Source organism: Prionailurus viverrinus, chromosome E2 (genome assembly GCF_022837055.1).
Source record: "Prionailurus viverrinus isolate Anna chromosome E2, UM_Priviv_1.0, whole genome shotgun sequence".
In the NCBI taxonomy this organism is placed as follows: Eukaryota; Metazoa; Chordata; class Mammalia; order Carnivora; family Felidae; genus Prionailurus; species Prionailurus viverrinus.
Window position 1 is genome coordinate 10366638 of NC_062575.1, and position 19628 is coordinate 10386265.

At 44.9% G+C, this 19628-nt stretch overlaps 1 protein-coding gene and 1 long non-coding RNA gene across 2 annotated transcripts in view; one reads left to right on the forward strand and one right to left on the reverse strand.

Annotated features, from left to right (window-relative positions):
* WWOX (WW domain containing oxidoreductase) overlaps positions 1–19628 on the reverse strand; it is a 980664-nt gene that overhangs the window by 641281 nt on the left and 319755 nt on the right. The window lies entirely within an intron of this gene.
* On the forward strand, positions 16216–19005 carry LOC125152846 (uncharacterized). The gene is made up of 3 exons (XR_007147339.1): positions 16216–16454; positions 17518–17658; positions 18654–19005. It is a non-coding gene; the product is annotated as an uncharacterized LOC125152846 (long non-coding RNA).

A 19628-nucleotide genomic window follows, 5' to 3' on the forward strand; every position in this document is an offset into this window, starting at 1 on the left:
AGGATACTGAAAAGGATGATATGCGTAAATCTATATAAAGCTCTTAAAACAGTAGTACCGGCCACCAGATAAATGCATGGAGATATTCAATAATACATAGAAGAATAAAATAAAACAGAATTGTCATGTTTTCTTTTGGAATCCTAGTCATTCTTCACACTTTGGAGACTTCTGCTGGAGAGCAGCGCTGTCCAACAGAGCACTCTGCCATGATAGAAATGTTCCATATCAGCCCTACTCAATATGGTGGCCACCGACCACATGTGATTACTCAGCATTTGAAATGTGGCTAGTGCAACTGAGCAACTGAATTTTTTTATTTTAATTAATTTGAACTTAAATAGCCAGATGTGGCTAGGGGCTATCATATTGGACAAAGAAGCTTCAGAAGGTTACTATTCTGATACTCTATAAGATGTGGCCCAATCACGAAATCCATCCATTGCCTCAGAGAAGATATGGCTGTTGCAAGCCTGCTTCTTGACTCTGAAGTCCTCTCAGCTCTCTTGTGTCCCCATTTTCTTTGCCATTGACTGTACTGTCTTTGGGAAGTGGCAGTGATGGGGGCCTTACTGGGTCAACATTATTGGAGGCCTCTAATTTGTGCCGGTTGGGCTTTTCCTAGCTCAGCTTGGCTTTCGCTCCTCATGTGGAACTCTGACTCCTGACTGTGGCCACTGGCCAGGTTCACAGGCCAAATACTTACACCACTTCATTTGGTGCCCTGGCCCCTGTCCTCAACTTGCAGATGACTGCCCGCATTCCACAGATGATCCTCTGTGTTGACCCCCCTATAACAATGGCTATGCAATTCTCCAGAGGCAACCAGACCAATACCAATCTATTCCAGGGAAAAGAATACATCATCTTCATTTTTACTAGGTCAAGTACCTTCTTTTATATAGTCATGCCACAAAGACATATTTCTTTATAGTAATGTTAGCTTTATAAATTATAAAGTCCAGGGGTGCCTGAATGGCTCAGTCAGCTAAGCATCCGACTTCGGCTCAGGTCATGGCCTTGCAGTTTCTGAGTTTGAGACCCACGTGAGGCTCTGTGCTGACAGCTCGGAGTCCGGAACCTGCTTCAGATTCTGTGTCTCCTGCTCGCTCTCTGCCCCTCCCCCGCTCACACTCTGCCTCTCTCTCTCAAAAATAAACAAAAAATATTAACAATAAGCAATAAACAAAAACAAAAAAAATTATAAAGTCCAAATAAACAAGAGCTATGAGTTAAAAAAAAAAAAAGCTCTCAACATTAAAATGAATGTTATTGCCCAAGGTTGAGTTGGGTCTCTGTTTCTGTTTGTTAAATTGATTTGCATATGTCTTTGTCTTCCCCATTAGATAACAAGACTCCAAATTTAAATTCATATCCCTAATGTCTAAAGTAGTGCCTGACACATAGCAGGCACTCAATACATATTGGGTGGATGGTGGGTGGGTGGGTGGATGGATGGATGGATGGATGGTGGTTGGATGGATGGATAGATGGATGGATGGATGGATGGATAGATGGATGGTGGATGGATGGATAGATGGCAGATGGATAGTTGAATGGATAGATGACGGATGGATGGTGGATGGATGGTGATAGATGGATAGATGGATGGAACTATCTAGCAATAAACTGTATGTTAATTCAAACAGCAAGAAAGAAAACAATTCAAGTATGTTGCCCTTCTTACCAAGATTTTTCTTTCCTTTTTCTTTTCCAAATACTCCTACCTTACTGGAAACAAATAAAGCATTGTTAAATCCTACTTATGCTTTACGAAGGCTGGATATCCCAGTATGTGGCTCCTATAAGCCATGGAACTATGCTCCAACGACCATAACAGGCTAATAACTTTTACAGAATGACAAAAAGGAAAGGAGAAGAAAGAGGCCATGACAGAAACATCAAAATCGAATTAAATACTGAAAATAAACTATTGAAATCACGTTACAGATTCAGCTTACTCAGAAAGGACTTGTCCAAGGGAAAGGGAGAGACAGAGAGAGATGGAGAGAGGGAGAGGGAGAGGGAGAGGGAGAGGGAGAGGGAGAGGGAGAGAGAGAGAGAGAGAGATGAAGAGAGAGAGACAGACATATACCTCACCATCAGAACCAGCTGCCTAGTTTGAACCGGTAGATTGCTGAGCACACACCACATGCATATTCATAGGTACCACAGGAAATTAAGCACCTTTGGAACCAGCATTAAAACTCTCTCCTGCCAGCGAGTGCAGTGAACCAGCAACTCAACAGCCCCCTTGTGGCCCGGAAGAATTAATGCAGCTTCCGAAGGTGTGAAGGTTCTTCTTGGGGTGGGGTGGGACCTGGGGAGTGGGCATGGAGCCCTCTGAGGGGACAGGAATAATAGCGAACCTGTTCATAAAGGTGTTCAACTCAGCCCTGTTTTGTGCAGGGAGGGCAGCGCGTCACTGTCAGCACATTTTTCTTCCAGAGTCTGCAAAGGAACCCTGGTAAATACGCCTGTTCAAACTAACACGTGCAAAGAAGAAACAGATCAAATGAGCTCAGTATTTCCATTTAAAAATATCATTTAAGGGAATTTTAAGCTGTCGGAGAAGATGGATACACTGTGTTTGTTTTCTACATTAATGAGCTATAAAAAGAATGGAATAGGCCATAAATACAGTATTTTGTAACAGCCTTTACTAAAAATGCTACTACTTGTGTTTATCATTTATATCCTTGTATACAACCTCAAAATTGATTACACTTTAAACCGTACATAACTTGCTGTGTTTTTCATTTTGTGCTATACTACAAACATTTTTATAACTCAGTTAATATATTCCATATTTTGTGTTCTTATTGATTATGAATATTTCTTTAGGGGATTTTATTGCTTTTAAAATAACAAATGTTAGGTATTAAAAAATAGAAAAACCTATTGCAGCCTTTATATTTTTCTTTCCCCTGGTAATTCTAATACATACATTTTAGCACAAACATAACCAGAGTATCTTTCTCGGTGTCTTTTATATTTCCCCACACTAAAATTAAAAATCCTCCTAATATAGCGCATAGTAAAAAATCAGATTTTTCAAAGGAAACCCACCATTTAATGTGTCGGACTTGAACTCATAATCCTTTCCTTCTACAATTAAAAAATTAAAATGCCAAAAGATTATCCGCACGTAACATGATGGTTTTACATCAAGTGTATATTATCTTTACTAATTGCCATTTCCGTTTATAGGCTGAAATATGATTTATATATATGATACGATTTCACTATTAATTATCAAATTGAAAAAAAAATAAAATCTCACATTATAAATTCTCTCCTGGAAATTAGTTTTATTATTTTTTCCATAATCCTATCACACGAGCTATAAGTGCACCACGGCATGAACACTTTAATTTTTCCAGTTAGTTTTAAGCAAGCCCAGAGGTGAGGTTTAATAAGGATCAATGGCACTTTATCTGGGACAGGGCCTCTACACAGCATGCAAATTACACAGTAACACTTAAAAAAAGAAATAGATTTAATTAAAAAAAAAAAGTAGAACCACGGGCTCTGGAAATTCAATTAAAGGATTTATGCAAAGGTTTGCTAGGTTTTTATATGCAGTTACTGCTTACATAATGAGCTTTTCATATTAAAAATCAATAGGTAATCTAGACTAGAAGATCATCCCCTTAAATACATTTTTGAAATCAATTTGAAAAATAGTCCATCAACTGCTGTGACTACTCTCGCTGCTTCGATTACACTAAAAGCAATATTTAGATTGTAAGGCGTGCTATGGAATATCTATGCTTGGATATTGCTTTCAAGGGCTCTTATACTTTTGAGTGCCTAAGATGATCAGCTAGTAATTCAAGATTGTGTTAAATGTATAAATAATTTATTTAATTACCAGCAAAAGCCTACGGATGCAACCCCGTAGTATTTATAACGGTTAAATGAGAGGAGAGAAAAAGAAGAAAGAAGGATCTGAAGGAGGAAGGGAGGGAAAGAAGGGAAGAAAGGAGGAGGGAGAAAGACAGGGGAGGGCGGGAGGTGGAGAGAAAGAGAGAAGAAAGAGAAAAGAACAGAACAACCTTTTCTAAATTAGTCTTTGCTATCTCAATTGCCTATTGTGTGTTGGCTACTTAGCACTTGGAGATATGCATTTCACTTTAAAAACTCATTTAGGTCTTCAAATAAGGAAGCAATTAGCTAGCTCTCACTTACGAAGACTTTCCATCCTCTGTGATAATGGGGGACAGGTCTTGAAATGAAAATGAAAGCTGATGGTCCAATTCTGTCCCCGTGAGTTCACGATCCACCCCCCCCCCAACCCCCCACCCCCCACCCCACCAGTCATGATTTGCCCGGATTTGGTAACAACTGTAACACTAGACAGGTTTCCCTGGGCTGTTTTTGGCAAACTGCGAAACGATCCTCATGGAGAAATGGATTCTCATTTCATCAAGATGTAAAGCAGGACTCGAGTTATCCCCATCCAAAGTCAGCCTTGTAAAAACAGGCCGAAACCTTAGAAAGGACGAGTTTGTAACCAAACGGCACCTTACTCTCCTCTGCGAAACTCTGGGAGGAAAGCAGCAAAATATTCACAATACCACCTTTCTCCATCTACCGAAAGTTCCCGTCCCAGGAAAGGCGCCGGCAACAAGCTGACACAGCCAAGCGGGGTGACCAAGGAGAGCCCGAAACAGTACGAGGGAGTCCCTGCGCTCAGTACGGGAGTGGAGAAGATGAAGACATGATTCCCTAGTAGATAGGGCATCAGCCTCGCACATCTGAGCTTCTGGGCGTTTCCTGAGCGCAGGTCCGCACACATCCTGTTACAAGCCCACCTTTCCCTGTGGTATGCCCGCTGGGGTGCTGAGGGAGATTGGAAGCATCAGCTTTATCAACCCTGCACTTAACGTACTTGGTAAGCACTTGCAGAATGCCTAGCAGGGATGAGGTACTGCCGCTTGGTGTGGTGGCTACAACAAGGAGCCCAACAGATCCCGCACGCTTCAGCGGGTTCAATACATCTGGGCACGCAAGTATTCTCTTTTTTAATGTTGTGTTTAGAAGAAAGAAATCACAAGCAGAGGACTGAAAAATAAAGTGCAGTACCTTGAAAACATTACGCTAAGCGAAAGAAGCCAGTCAGCCAGAACCGCGAGTCGCACGACCCCGTTTATATGAAACGTCCAGGACAGGCAAGTCTATAGAGACAGAAAGTAGATGAGTGGCGGCCGAAGGCTGGCGGATGGAGCGGGATATTGGGAGGTGACAGCTCGGACGTGCAGGCTTTCTTTTTGGGGGGTAATAAAAATGTCCTAAAATTGATCGTGTTCATGGCTGTGCACCTCGGTGCATATACTACAAGCCATTAGGTTGTACACTTTAAATGAGTGATTGCCTGGTATGTGAGTTATATCTCAGTAAGGACTGTTATAAAAAAAATAAGGTGCAGTTATGAATTGTAGTCTGAACAGTAGTAGCTTTAAGGAAAACAAACAAGAAAATCAGGAAAGGATGGAACCAGGTTGAAAAAAATATATACATATATGTGTATGCATATATGTGTGTGTGTATATATATGTGTGTATACACATATATATGTGTATACATATATATGTGTGTATGTATATGTGTGTATACACATATATATGTATACACATATATATACACACACATATACATACACACATATATATACACACACATATATATGTATACACATATATTTGTATATACATACACACACATATATATGTACATATATATACCTATACATATTTATATATATATGTCCATATATATACCTATATGTATATATGTATATACCTAGAAACTGATCGTCACAGAGGATATTCTGGAGAGATGGAGAAAACTCAAATGTTTTATTTGTCAGACTGGCACATATATGTATTTTTTTCTACCCAGGCCAGTCTGACAAATAAAACATTTGAGTTTTCTCCATCTCTCCAGAATATCCTCTGTGACGATCAGTTTCTAGGTCGCACTGGGGTAAGATGTGCAGACGTAATGTATTGGCTTCCTGTAGAAAGGAGCGGAAATCAAAATAGATCCTTCCTATCCCATGAAATGAAAGCATCGGTGTAAAATGTCCCAGGTTAGTATGATCAAAGTGTCAAATAGGAAACCGTTTGTAGCAATGCGAGAGGTGTTAGTAATGGAAGTTTGAACAATGTTAACACTTAAAATTTCAGCAGAACCATTTCCATCCATAAATGTATAAAAGTCATTTTACAGTGTGCTTAACAGTCAAGACCAAGAGCCGTTATAAAAGAAGACGCCCTCAATGTCACTTCATTTTCTTTTATTCTTATTATCACATTTAAATCTCTCTGTAAAAGTGGTCTTGATAGGTAACTTTATTACACATTTCAAGACTATTCATTCTGAACAGAACTTCCTCCAAGGAATTAACAGATAAAGAGAGACCACTTTCCCCTCATCATCCCTAAATTATTCTGCAACTACAGAACAGTGGAATGGCAGCCTGCTGCAAGGGCTTGGTCGGCTGTGCCACATGATGGCTCGATCATCTTAGAGGTGACTCTTTCTGGCCTGCAGAGAACTGCTAGTTGGTTGCAACGGCCCTGAGCTAACACCTTGCTGTTTAACTTACACAGATCTGGGAGTAAAGAGTGGGGTGGAGGCAAAGTCGGGCTGGGGGCCTGCTGAAGAGGAAGAATTCGAAAACGTACCCTGAGATCCAGACCAGCACTGTGGGCAGGAACGCAGTCTGACCCTTCCTCACGACCCTGGGAGAGAAGGGGCAAAAATCTCTCCTTAATTGCTTCTGCTCACAGGTAAGTACACCACCTAAACTAAGTGCTGGCAAATTTGTCTGGAAAGTAAGTAGTTTCAGCTTCGTGGAGCACACGTGATCTGCTGCAACCACTCGACGCTGCCGATACAACTCTGTAGCAACCACGGACAGGACCTAAATGAATAAACAAGCCTGTCTCCCAATAAAACTTTTTTTTACGGACAATCAGATTCAAACTCCATACCGTTTTCATCTATCACAAAGTATCATTTTTCTTTTAATATTTTTCCATCCATTTAAAAATGTAAAAGGAACTCTTAGCTTACAGGTTACACTGCCTTACGCGGGCAGTAGGGCAGGTTTGGCCCAAGGCCCCAGTCTGCTGTTTCCTGCGCTAAACCACAGACTAGCCAGGAAGGAGGCAGACCAGTAATCCGTCTTCACGTGCGCTGTGTTCAGCCAACCCTCCATCTGATAACAAAATGGTGTGACTGTCTTCAATCTACCAAAACATGACGGCATACGTTCCGAGCCGCATGCGCGCACTTTACAGAACACACGGATAACGTAGTTTCAACTAACAAACATTCGCATTCCAAACTCCGAGCCTCTTCCTTAAGAAACAATTATCAGGGCCCCAAAGTTTTCCATTATTTAAAAACGGACAAAGCCTCCTGAAAACGATAGCCTAGGACTGCTCAGTACTGCAGACACGACGGCCTTGGTTTATGAGCTATCAGGCCGACCACATGCCCCCTGGCCCTGCGGACTAATTCCATCGTTCATGCAGCTGGTTATACGAATGTCCTATGCAGCCAATCCTTTGCAGTGGGGCTTCTATATGGTTGGGGTTTTAATCTGAAATATATACAGAAGCTGATTTTACCGTGCTATTCTTTCTTCTTTTAACTTTGAATTTTCATCAGCCCTTGACCTCTGCAAGTGCAGGCACCTAAGAAAAACAGGTGCCGAGACTGGCATCTTAACAATTGGAATACTGAGAGGGATGGCTTTACTAAATCATTCGGAGCATCTACATTACATTACATTTCTAAAGAAGCATACCTGTAGTATTTCAAGTATGTGTAGAATCCAAAACTGATGACAACTGTTGTCTGGAAGAGTTTTGGTGAAAAGGGGGAAAAAAAAACCCCAACATTGCAAATGGATGTAGTACAGAGCTCTTCAAGTTCATTTTCATACATCGGACATCTACTGAGTGATGATGTTTGCACTGTTCCTTGGCATGGAAAATCATGAGTAGTGGTGTCGTGGTAGTCTTCTTACTAATAATATTGTTTTTGTTAAGAGTGACAGAAACTGGTGCCTAGGTGGTTCAGTCAGTTAAGGGTCAGACTTTTGATTTCGGCTCAGGTCATCGTCTCACAGTTCATGGGTTCGAGCCCTGCATCGGGCTGCGCAATGACAGCTTGGAGCCTGCTTGAGAGTCTCTCTCTTTCTGCTCCTCCCCTGTATACTCACACTGTCTCTCTTTCTCTCTCTCTCTCTCTTTCTGTCTCAAAATAAATAAACATTTTTTAAAAAGGGAGTGACAGAAACCATAGTCTAATTCAGGTCAAATGACGTTCAGGTATCAGCACCTATGGATTTTCATCTTCTAACCAATGTGGCCCAAATACAGATTTTTAAATACCCTGAGGCAATTTTCATAACATAAATGTGTCTCAGTACAAAGTCACAGAGGAAAGGGGACAATAACAGTAAGAAAGCCAAGAAGTTCAAATATCACTTCGGGGACTTCACACAAGATGCAAAGTTCTGAGATCATACCCCACATCACCACACCAGAAACGAGCGGCTGAGAAAAATCTGAACAGCAAAGAAAGTCTTCCTGTGTAAAAACTGGTCACTTCCTAGAAGCACTGCACTGGAGTATTTCCCAAATGAAGCAAAACACAATGGCTATTTGGCATATGTTCAAGCAGGCAAATGGGGTGATGGATGACGTAAATTCTCAAAGAATTTTCACCCCTGAGGATTATCCAGAATCTCTCTCACACCCGTGTCCCATACTCATATTGCTCGCCCTGGTTAACAGTGGTTCATTGACAGGAAGGGGAAAAGGAGACGTTGGACGAAGACACTTGCCTGATGGTTACGCAGTTGCTGACTCCAGGCCATGGTCCTATACGGTGACGGCCATTCTCTCTGCCATTCTCGTGACTTTCCCCTGCTGTCGGTTGCTTTACGACAGAATGAAAAGGCTGTGCCTGTCAGCATCAAATCTGCACTGCGCGAAGGAAGAAAGGGAGATGGAACACACCAGCAGCACCCTGCCTTTCCATCCGAGAATGGAAGGTCTCTAAGAAGGCTTGGGTGAGTTTCTGCTTGGACTCGTTGGCCAGAAGTGTCCCGCGGCCACTGCCAGTAGCTAGGGAGGCCGTGGCGGTGAGCACGTATCATCCTTTCTAGTGGAAGACAGACCTTGGCACTTGGCACGGTGGACGGTAAGAATAGGGTCTTGCCTCCCCAAGAGGCTAAGACAGTGGACAGCAGGGAGCATGCTCCATTCACGTCTGGCTATCCCCAGAGTCAACCACATGAAAAGTTTGGGCGTAAAAAACAAGTACTGAGGATCCAAAGTGACTTCAAACAACAACCAGGGCAAAGACTTGCTGTCTGTTTGCCCAACCTGTTTCCTCTTCTTCCTGAGCACACAGCTTGACCATATTTCTTAGCCTCTTACATTCCACAGACGGGTGTCACCCCCAGGCCTGGTCCTTCAGATGCCTCCTACGTGACGGCCCACATGCGGCCTCTTCCATCAGTGTGATGCACACAACCAGTGCAGCCTTGGAAGCCAGACGTGGAGGATAACAGAACCACAAGATGGAAAGAGCCTGGGTCCCCGAGTCACCGGGGGGGGGGGGGGGGGGTAGAGCCACCTATTATTATTCCAGAATAGTCACTTTGGACCTTATATAAAACCAATATAGTTTCCTGTGTGTGTGTGTGTGTTTATTTTTTTAAATGTGTATTTATTTTTGAGAGAGATAGAGACAGAGCGCAAGCAGGGGAGGGGCAGAGAGATAGAAGAGACAGCGCCCCGCAAAGTCTCCCATGTTTGAGCCACTGTCTACAGGTGGGCAGCTAGTGTTACCTTTCATAACACATCGATCTGAAATGTACGCACCTGTTACGGTCCCTGAGCGTTCCCTTCCCATCTCTTCAGTTCTAATCCCAGGTTGTGCACATAGCCTTGTTTTAGAGCATCTGTCACCCGGCACCACCTCACCAGGCTCCTGCAGCACCCTCCTCTAGGGGGATGGGCTCCCCGGGAAAGCACGCCTCAAGACCCTTCTGCAAGGAAGGCGAGAAAGCTCAACCCTGCAGGTCTGGGCCGACGGTCCACGTGTAAGCTCAGCCACGGACTCTTCCCCACCGTGTGTGAGCCACTCAGAGGTATCCTGGCAGCCTGCTCTGCTTTTTAAAGTTCAGGCTCTCACATCCTTTAACTTGGCCCCTTTTATCAAAAACCCCTTCTACACACTCCGTGATCTGCTTGCAGGGAACGTCTAGCTTGATACCAAAGGGATGATTTATGACGCCATCATCGCACGGCATTGTGGAGCTCTGTCATCTCAATTTCTGAACCCTGGTCCCTCTTCTGCTTACTTTTTGTCTGCCTTCAGCCCTTCTCCAGGTGCTATTGTGGAGGAGATGCATTTAGTGGCTTAAGAGTTTGGCTTTTATAAGTTACTCTGAGCCATTTCCCCTTATTCTCCTGCTTCTAGATGGAAAACAAATTGCATAAGGGAAATGGCTTTATAGTACCAGTCCTTAAATATTTTACAGGCAGAAATCTTGGTGGGTGGTTTGGAAGCTCAATTACCCTTCTCAGTAGAGGGTATAAATATCCCTGAGGGTTTACATAACAAACCCACAGCGACTCCATGCCACTTAAAACTCTTAGTATTTACGTCCGCCTCCAAAAACCCAGGACTCGGTGGCATTTGAGCATTTGAAAAAGAGTCAGGCCAGCGGGATGGCACAGGTGTTAAAACAAAATCAATCTACCCACCCGTCCATCTACTGAGAGACACAATCAAGACAGCTACGCCGTCAGGATTATTAGGCATAAGACATCATGATATTGAAAGCTGCCCTCTTAAATATACTTTGGGGGGGAGACAGGTAAAAAGGGAAGTCTTTTCAAGTGTTAGTGACTTAGAAGAAGCCAGAGTGGGTCTGCTGTGAGGCAGAATTAGGCGGCTGGGGGGGGTTTGCTAAGATCAGTGTGGATTAGAAGTACACCTCACACTACCTCATTTGATCCATCCACAACCCTTCAAGGTAAGCACTACTATCCCCGCTTTGTAGATGTGAACACTGAGGCTCGGACGCCTCAGCAACCTGCCTTGGGTCAGTGAGCTAGTACGTGGAAGACACAGGATTTGTGCCCAGGTCTTGTTTCATCCCAAGCCCATCAAAAAGCCCAAGTGCTTTTTCCACTTTAAGATACTGTTTCCTCTGACTGTCAGGCCCTAGGATCGCTGATGTCTACACAGAAAGGGTGGCATCCCTTCTAACAGGAGCCGAGAAGGCAGCTGAAGAGGACTCCTCTATGAACTGCATTCCTTGGCATGTGTGGACACAAAAAGATAGATCCTGAAACTGACTTTGAACTCTGATGGGTGGTGCTCCTATGAGCAATTCTCCCTTTCACTACTAACATAGGAAAAAAGAATAAGGCAGCCAGTGGGATCAGCCAGCATAGGTGGAGCCTTGGATGTCGCAGGAGTCCAGCATTCTGCTCCCCACAGATTAAAAAAAAAAAAAAAGGCAGCTCAGAAGAGCATTTCTAACCTTAAGGGGCAAATCAGCTCCTCAGAGAGAAGAAGTGAGACAGGGAACAGGTAGAAAGCCACAGAAAAGTAAAGATCTGGTGCAAAAAGGAATCGTTTGGTACGCAGAGGCTGAGGCAATCAGGAAAGACTTTGTGAAGAGATCGAATCCGAACGGTGGCTTAGAAGGCAGCAGGGAGAGAATGGATTTTTCTTCTTCTTTTTTTTCTTCTCTTTTTTTTTTAACGTTTTATTTATTTTTGAAACACAGAGAGACAGAGCATGAACGGGGGAGGGGCAGAGAGAGAGGGAGACACAGAATCAGAAACAGGCTCCAGGCTCCGAGCCATCAGCCCAGAGCCTGACGCGGGGCTCGAACTCACAGACCGCGAGATCGTGACCTGGCTGAAGTCGGACGCTTAACCGACTGAGCCACCCAGGCGCCCCTGGATTTTTCTTCTTTAAGAGAAAAGAAAACATACGAGTAGCTGTCTCCTCTCAAATCAAGTCCTAAACAAGTGTTGGAAACAAACAGAAAAGAAAATGAAGGCAAAAGTGGAAAGAGCCGTGGTGACTGGCGTCACTGGGTCTAGAGCCATTATACATCCACAAGACGGGGCACCTGGAATATTCCAATAACGTTCATGGGGTTATATGAAGTGTGCTCTTCTGAACTCCAAGTAGGGAAGAAAAAAGTTGCAGTGCTATGTCTGTTTCAAGCTTTTATCAGCACTAATTCTAGCCCCCTTTTCCCTTAGAATTCTGAACAGAGGGAAAACAGACATTAATTAAGCAAAGCTTTATCTCTTTCTACTCTAATGAAAGGCAAGTTACAGTTATAGTTTTCCCCAAGATTTTTCTCCACTTAATGAAGACATTATCCCCGAGTTTTCAAAGTCACTTTACAAAAGAGCATTCAAGAGACATTAAAGTCAGTTTAAACTAAGAAGTCTTTTTGAAGTCAATAAACAATAAAAGAACAATGAAAAGAGAGCTTTTGATGGGGCCTGAGTCTGAAGTCTTTAATTTCTGTTTTAATCTACAAGATGCGTCAGTCTTGTATTCAAATATTCCTCACCTCTAGAATACAGTAAGCTTGAAGCAAATGGTGTACCCTTTTCTCCTCAAAGTATGTGTGTATGTACCTACACGTGTTTGCACGTGTCTGTGTACATGTATATACGCACGTATATACACCACACATGTGCACCTCATTAACATGGATGGAGGTCAGCAGGAAGTTCTCCACCAAAAAGGCAAGTTTGAAAAGTTTTAAAATTATTTCCATTCCACCCTTTGAAAATTAAAAAAAAAAAAAAAGAAAAAAGAAAATGGAATCTTCGGCTTTGAAATTTCATGACAAGATCAAAGACTATAATGCACATAGATTTTTTAAGGAATACATTACTAATAACACAGGCAAACACATAACTAATCAATAGCATGCTTAAGAAACGGTAAGGTAAGCTTGTGGTTCTGAGGCTCCGTGCGCAACTCCACACACACCTCTAGAGAGGGGACTGGGCTCCCTCTCTGACATCTGTTTGCCTGGACACTGCACACAGCCCAAGCCTTTCCGGCCTGTGCTCTAGTGATGGAAATGTTTACTACAGGGGGAAAAGATGGGGGGACGGGGAACAGTTTAACATGCCTCATGTGCCCAGATGCCTTTTGTATGTAGTACCCTATCTGTCCTTTATTCAGGTGAAATTTATATATAAAATGAACCATTTTAAAACACACAATTCATCGGCATTTAGTACGTTCACTATGTTGTGCAACCCCCACCTCTGTCTAGTTCCAGAACACTTTCATCACCCCAAAAGTAAACTCTGACCCGTGAGCAGTCACTCCCTGACCACTACCAACCTGTCTTGCGTCTCTCTGGATTTTCCTATTTGGGATATTTTATATAAATGGAATCATTGAATAAGTGACCTTCTGTGTCTAACGTGTCAGCCTCTTTCATTTAAAGAATAAATAAAGCCCATCTGAATGCAACTCTGATCTTAAAGATCAGTTCTTCAAAAAGAAAAAAAAATCCATGAAACACAGAATACTTGAAAAACAAAACATAAAATAATTCTACTACTAGTGTCCTCTGAGGATGGGTATTATTTACCAAGGAGCATTTATAAGGGGAGCTTAGGGGCACCTGGGAGGCTCAGTCGGTTGAGTGTCCAACTTCAGCTCAGGTCATGATCTCACGTTCACGGGTTTGAGGCCCCTGTTGGGCTCTGCTCAGAGTCTGGAGCCTGTTTTGGATTCTGTGTCTCCTTCTCTCTCTGCCCCTCCCCTGCTCACACTCTGTCTCTCCCTCTCAAAAAATAAAATAAAACGTTAAAATAATTTTTTTTTAAAATAAGGGGAGCTTTTACCAAAACAGGCTGTGTAAAGTGGAAAATATTAACACATTCCTGGAAAGCATGCTAAATTAAGAGATTATGGGTCCACCGGTTATTAGTGAAAAGGCACATTATTCAGGGATATTGCCTCAACCTCTGAGCTTGGGTCATGGGATAAAACAGACAATTCTTCAACAAATCTTCCCTCAGGGCCACTTAGGGAAATGGCGGGGTGGGCTGAGTGGTTTGTAGGTCTAAATCAGTATGTTTCCAGCCCAGATTATTCACCCACTTTAGAAACAGGAATTCTCATAACTCTCTTTCTATTTTCCCTCATTTTCCTTATGGAAAGCCCAACAACAGGTCCCCAAACCAGAATGGAAGGTGCAATGTCCATTTGTCCAATAAGGGGGACTAAATGGGGACCCATATAGAAACGAAAGGGAGGGAACAGTCATTGCCAGCCCTGTAGAGGAAGGAGGCCTCCCTAGGAAGAATGGGGCATGGGCACACTGAAACGGGCAGCCCTTCCCTACTTACGGATAGAAGCGCAGACAGATCTGGGTTCAGATCATGCCTTTGCTTCTGACGTGGCGTCTAAACCTTTATCGTCTAGGTCACAGGGCCTGCCATGAAGATTAAAGAGGTATCGGCACAGAGGAGGTACTCGAGAGATTCTAGTCGCTTTTCAGTCCCTTAGTCGTGGTGCTTCGTGTGGACTGTAAGACGGGGCACGTGGACATGGGCTGTGCTCTCCTCCCTCCCTTTCCAGCCCCCTTCCTTCCCTCCCTGCCCTCCTTTCCCTCTCCTTCCCCCTTCCCTCTTTCCTCGCTTCCTTTCAATCCTATCTAGTGTTGGATATGCCAGTGAAGCTAAATCAGGGAGTGTATGGGGACTCCCTAGGCCACCTCCCTCTGAGACGGGTCAGTGACAGCCGTTCCCAGGCCCTGACCAGATTCTCACTGAGGCTGGTGCACTCTGGATCGGTCAGCTTCGTCTACACTCCACGACAGGCAGCTGCCTGTGTGGGTCCCGGGTCCTGATCTCCAGACCGAAAAGCTGAGGTTTCAGTCCCGTGGGAGGGGGGCCCCCTCGATGGCAGGGCAGTCCCACCACCGTTACAGACCGAACGTGACCAGGCTGAGGCTCAAAGGTCCGCGGTGGGTAATCAGGAAGTTAGACTCGCTCTTTTGTATCATCCTGATGGTTGTCTACAAACAGGGCCCGGTTACCAAACACTCCTCTAAACTCTTTACTGGAGCAGAAGCCTTAACTAACCTACCGCGGTATCCCTGGGGCTCTAAGTACGCGTGAGAACCGGCCTAGTTTCCCGGGTCAGGGTGCACACCGGATGACAAGGTTCTCCAGATTCCACAAGCGCAGAATCAAACAAGATTTGCTGAGAACCTACTACGTCCTGGATGAGTAAAATGCGTCTGGGCCCTTCACCTCCTTAGCTCTCCTCATGGTTCGCTCCGAGGCAACCTGCCCAGCCTTACCCCGTCCGAAACAAAACAAATGACCAGTCACCTAGATTTATGAATACGGACAGCTGCTCAGCGTGTCTGCGCAATGTTGGTTACCTTCTTCTTTTTATGAATTTAAAGAGCAATTATGCTGCGGAGCATAGAGGAGCCTCCGGCCACGAACACATTTGCCGTGGAATGCCTTGTTTACCAAGGCTTGCCCTTTAAGCCAGCCTGGCACCTCATGAAGCATCGTAAAGGAATTTCTTCAATTAGCCTTCCCCACAGATGGACCCCCTCCCCCCATACCTGCAAGGGCACCTCACAGGTCGCACCCTGCACCTGTAATCCGCCCCTGCGTTCTGACGAGGAGGCCAGTCTCAAATGCAAAATTCCTCGGCGCCCCGCAATTCCTCTCTTTCCCGTTTTCCTTCTGGGGTGGCGAGACCCAATCTGTTTCTGTGAACACAGAAGTGTGGTGGGATATGGATCTGACACGAGGCAAACACCGCCCCTTTGCAAAGGCAAATAAAACAAAAGTTCAACGAGCCTCCAAGCCAGTGGGCATAAATGTCACTGTGCCTGGAAAGAGGGGGGGCGGGGGGAATCAGAGGACACCCACGCCATCACGGTTCTCCCAGGGTGGTAGGAAAAGGTTACCATGGCGCGTTCCGAGCGGGGTGAGCGCCGGCGCCCACGGGAACTAGCAGAGACAGGGCAGGGCCCCGGGGAGCGGAGCGGTGTGGACGCTCTAGGCGCGTGCGCGTGCCCGTGTGCACCTGCCGCCGCCGCCGCCGCCACCGCCACCGCGCTTCCCCGAGCTAATCAAGGGAAGCGTAACTAGTCCGGGCGGCAGGGCGAGTTTACAACAACTGACAGTAACTATAACATACGCCAGTTTGTATTAAGATGTTATTGTACCTTTCCAGTTCTAATCACCAATTATGACTCTATTACTCCTACTTGGCAGTTCATCTGCTCCTGCCTCCGCTAAGGGCGACTTGGAGACGGACCTCTGATCTCCTGGTTCCACCTCAGTGGGCGCTCAGCACGGCGGCTGTCATCCGCAGACACTGAAGAGGTAAGGCATTGCTTTTGCTGAGATAACTGTACCTGACCTTACAACAATTTACTAAGGAAATACCTGCTTAATAGCAGTGTGAGTGCAGTCTTCCTTTATGTTCACAACGGCACTGCAAATTAGCGACAACAGGATAAATCTATGGCCGGCTCACTAGACACTTCATTAAATCACTGTTCTCTTGCCTTGTAGCACGCTAATAGAATCACAGCCCTCGTTAGCTACTGAATAAAAGATCAATCACAGACTTTGAAAGCTCTTGCTACCAGCTTCCAGAGGAAACAAGGAAAAAAAAAAAAAAGGAGAGCGAGAGAGAGAGAGAGAGAGAGAGCACAAGCGAGAGATATTTAGGGTCATCGCTGAGATTCTGAATGGCCTCGCTGCAAGTTGCTTAAATTACCTTTTCCACGACTGACTCCAACTGTAATACTCAGAGGAACTTGTTAAGCCTGCTTTCGAGAGCAACACTCTAATATATGACTGCTAGACCCTGGTCAAAAGTTCATAATGTGCATATGTAAAAAGGTACTAAATTGCCTGAGGGCTAAAACCAGAGGAGTTTAATTGTAGCAAAATGCTGAAAATGGTCTGTTGAGGGTCCTTCTATTGGGATACTGCTGGGTCTGGCTGATTGAAGTACAGAACATAAAAGCCTTACAACAATATTTCCTTAAATGCTGGGGAAACTGCCAGCAGTTGGTATTGCATGAATGTTGTGGTTGAAGAAAAACATTTTCCTCCCCTAAAATAAATAGAGTATTAAGAACTGCTCCAGCCCATAATTCTAAAGCATGACGGAAGAAGGGGGGACTCAATGATAATAAATAAGGTATAATTCATAGGGCGTATCCAATCTCCTCGAAGTGTATTTTTACACGGGGCACAGAGAAGGTGTTCAGGCCTGACCTGCAAGGGTTTGGGGACGGTGAATGGCCCTGATTTTGAAAACAGCTTTGCACTGCCCTGGGCTGCCTCGCCGGTCGCTGGTTTGGATGTACCCAAGTGGGGATGCTTGCAAAGGGCCCTGTTTGGCTTGTCATTATTTCTTCTTTCATTAAATAAGATCTCAAGTCCCAGCTACACACATATTTGGCTCGTGTGGATGGTCTTCTCAATCCGGAACTCCCCATCTTCCCCAAATACACTCCTATTTACCACCCCTCCGTCCCCAACTTCTGGCCTTCCTCATCAGTTCCTCATCTGGGTAAGTTACAATACAAGAGCCGTGGACGGTGACTCAGGTGCTAGGAGGACCCGTGTTAAATACAGGACACCCAGGAGAAACTAGAATTTGCTAGGTGGGCTCTCTGATTCACAAGACCTGTGTGTGAAGGGTACAGTTTTCATGGATAGTGAAATTCCCATGTGCCGTTTGAATCAGGTCTTAAGAAACACATACCACACGTGGAACGGCACACACAGGCTGCAGCACCCAACTCCCAGGAAGGCAGCATAGTAATGACTGGATGGTTTGATCACCACCAGCACTGTGCTGCATTCCCGCTACTCAGGTGTGAAATCTGAGCCATGGCATGGGTTATATCTGTGCCCAGAATTTGACAAATGTGATTAGCAATATCCATATCCTTGCTGATAAGTGAGATTGGCAGTCCTCTCCAAGGAAAACACTTTCCAAGCTTACAGGGAGATACAAGGGGTACTTCCTAATAGAACAGACTAAAAACTCAAACCAAGCACGCCATTTAACACTGAATATCGCATCGCTCAAGGACCGTTCCACCTCACAGGTCCCACCAACTCTTGCTAGGCCACCTGAATGGGTCCAGAATGGCCTGCATTCCATACTCTAAAGGGGCTCAAATCTACTCTCTAGTTCCTCAAAAGCAAACACGTAGCGGGGGTCACTGGACATGTCCGCCATAAGCTGAGTCAGTTGCTTCTCTTGCAAAGCGCAGATCTGAGTTATTCAGGTCCATGTTGTAGAGAAGGAGCAGGCAAATGCAGAACAGCTACTCCGCTCGATCTCTGGTCTGTTCCCGTGAGCGCTGGAGAAATCTGTGCACGTGAAGCACTAGTATCTGAGGAGGAAAGGAAAGGGCATAGAAGGAGTACGGGGCAAAGGGGGTTCTTAAGTAGAAAACAACTAAGAAACCAAGAAAGTGCAAGCAGCCCCCTGGGCCCCCGGGAATTTCAGAAATGGCAGCTTACTCAAACTCTCCATCGCTTCATTCTCTCCAGGCCTCAGGCCACTCATCTCAGAGGGAAGGACCGGAACCATCCTCGCCGCATGCCGCTATCCTATTCCTGACCACACGTTCCCCAACAACGGAGGGGCAGATCGGCTCCTTGGGCAACAGTACCAGGCTCCATCCATGGCGCCCATCCCAGGAACAACACTCAGCCCTGGGGTCAGGGCTGGAGCCTGCGAAAGCCCTGGGGGGCCCTGGAGTGCATCCCAGGGAAGCAGCGAGATGCAGTGGGGGAGGGCACGCATGTCAGCTCTGTCATGCTCAGCTCTGTCCCTTGCGAGCTGCGCGATGCAGGCAAGGCCTCGATTTCCTCATCTCTAAAATGGGCATCATAATGTACAATTCGCTAGGTTCCTGTGGGAAGTAAGGTAATTGAATGACATATAAAACATACCTGACCCCTTGCCTAGCACGCAGCAAAATGCTTCTTCTCTCTACCTCACCGTGTAACCCTGAAAATAATCCAAAGGATGCTCAAATGAGAACACTACAGACAGGACTGTCCTAAAATAGGGGTGCAGATTTCAATACGACTACAATGAAAAACCATGTGGACTTTCTGGGAATCACTGTATTCCAAGATGGACTTCATGTAATACCATCACCCACACTTCAAGAATGTGAAGAATGAGACTTATTATAAGCTCACAGGGTGCATTTAGATGCACGTTTACAAACTGCTTACCCAGAACCTACGGAAAAGCATGAAAACGATGATCGTGACTCACTGCCTCCATCCCAAGCCAGCTTCTAAAAGACCGAAGACTTCGAAGGCTACCTTGAGAATTTATAGGCGGCTTTCACTTTCCCAGCTTAATAACTGACACGGCACCTGTATGATCTGTAATCTCGGTTCCATTCGCTACGAGCGTACCCCATCCCCTCACCCCATCCCCGTCCACCAGGTAAAAAGAATGAATTCGTACAAAATGCCACAACGAATGCGCAAAGGGACTGCCGAAAG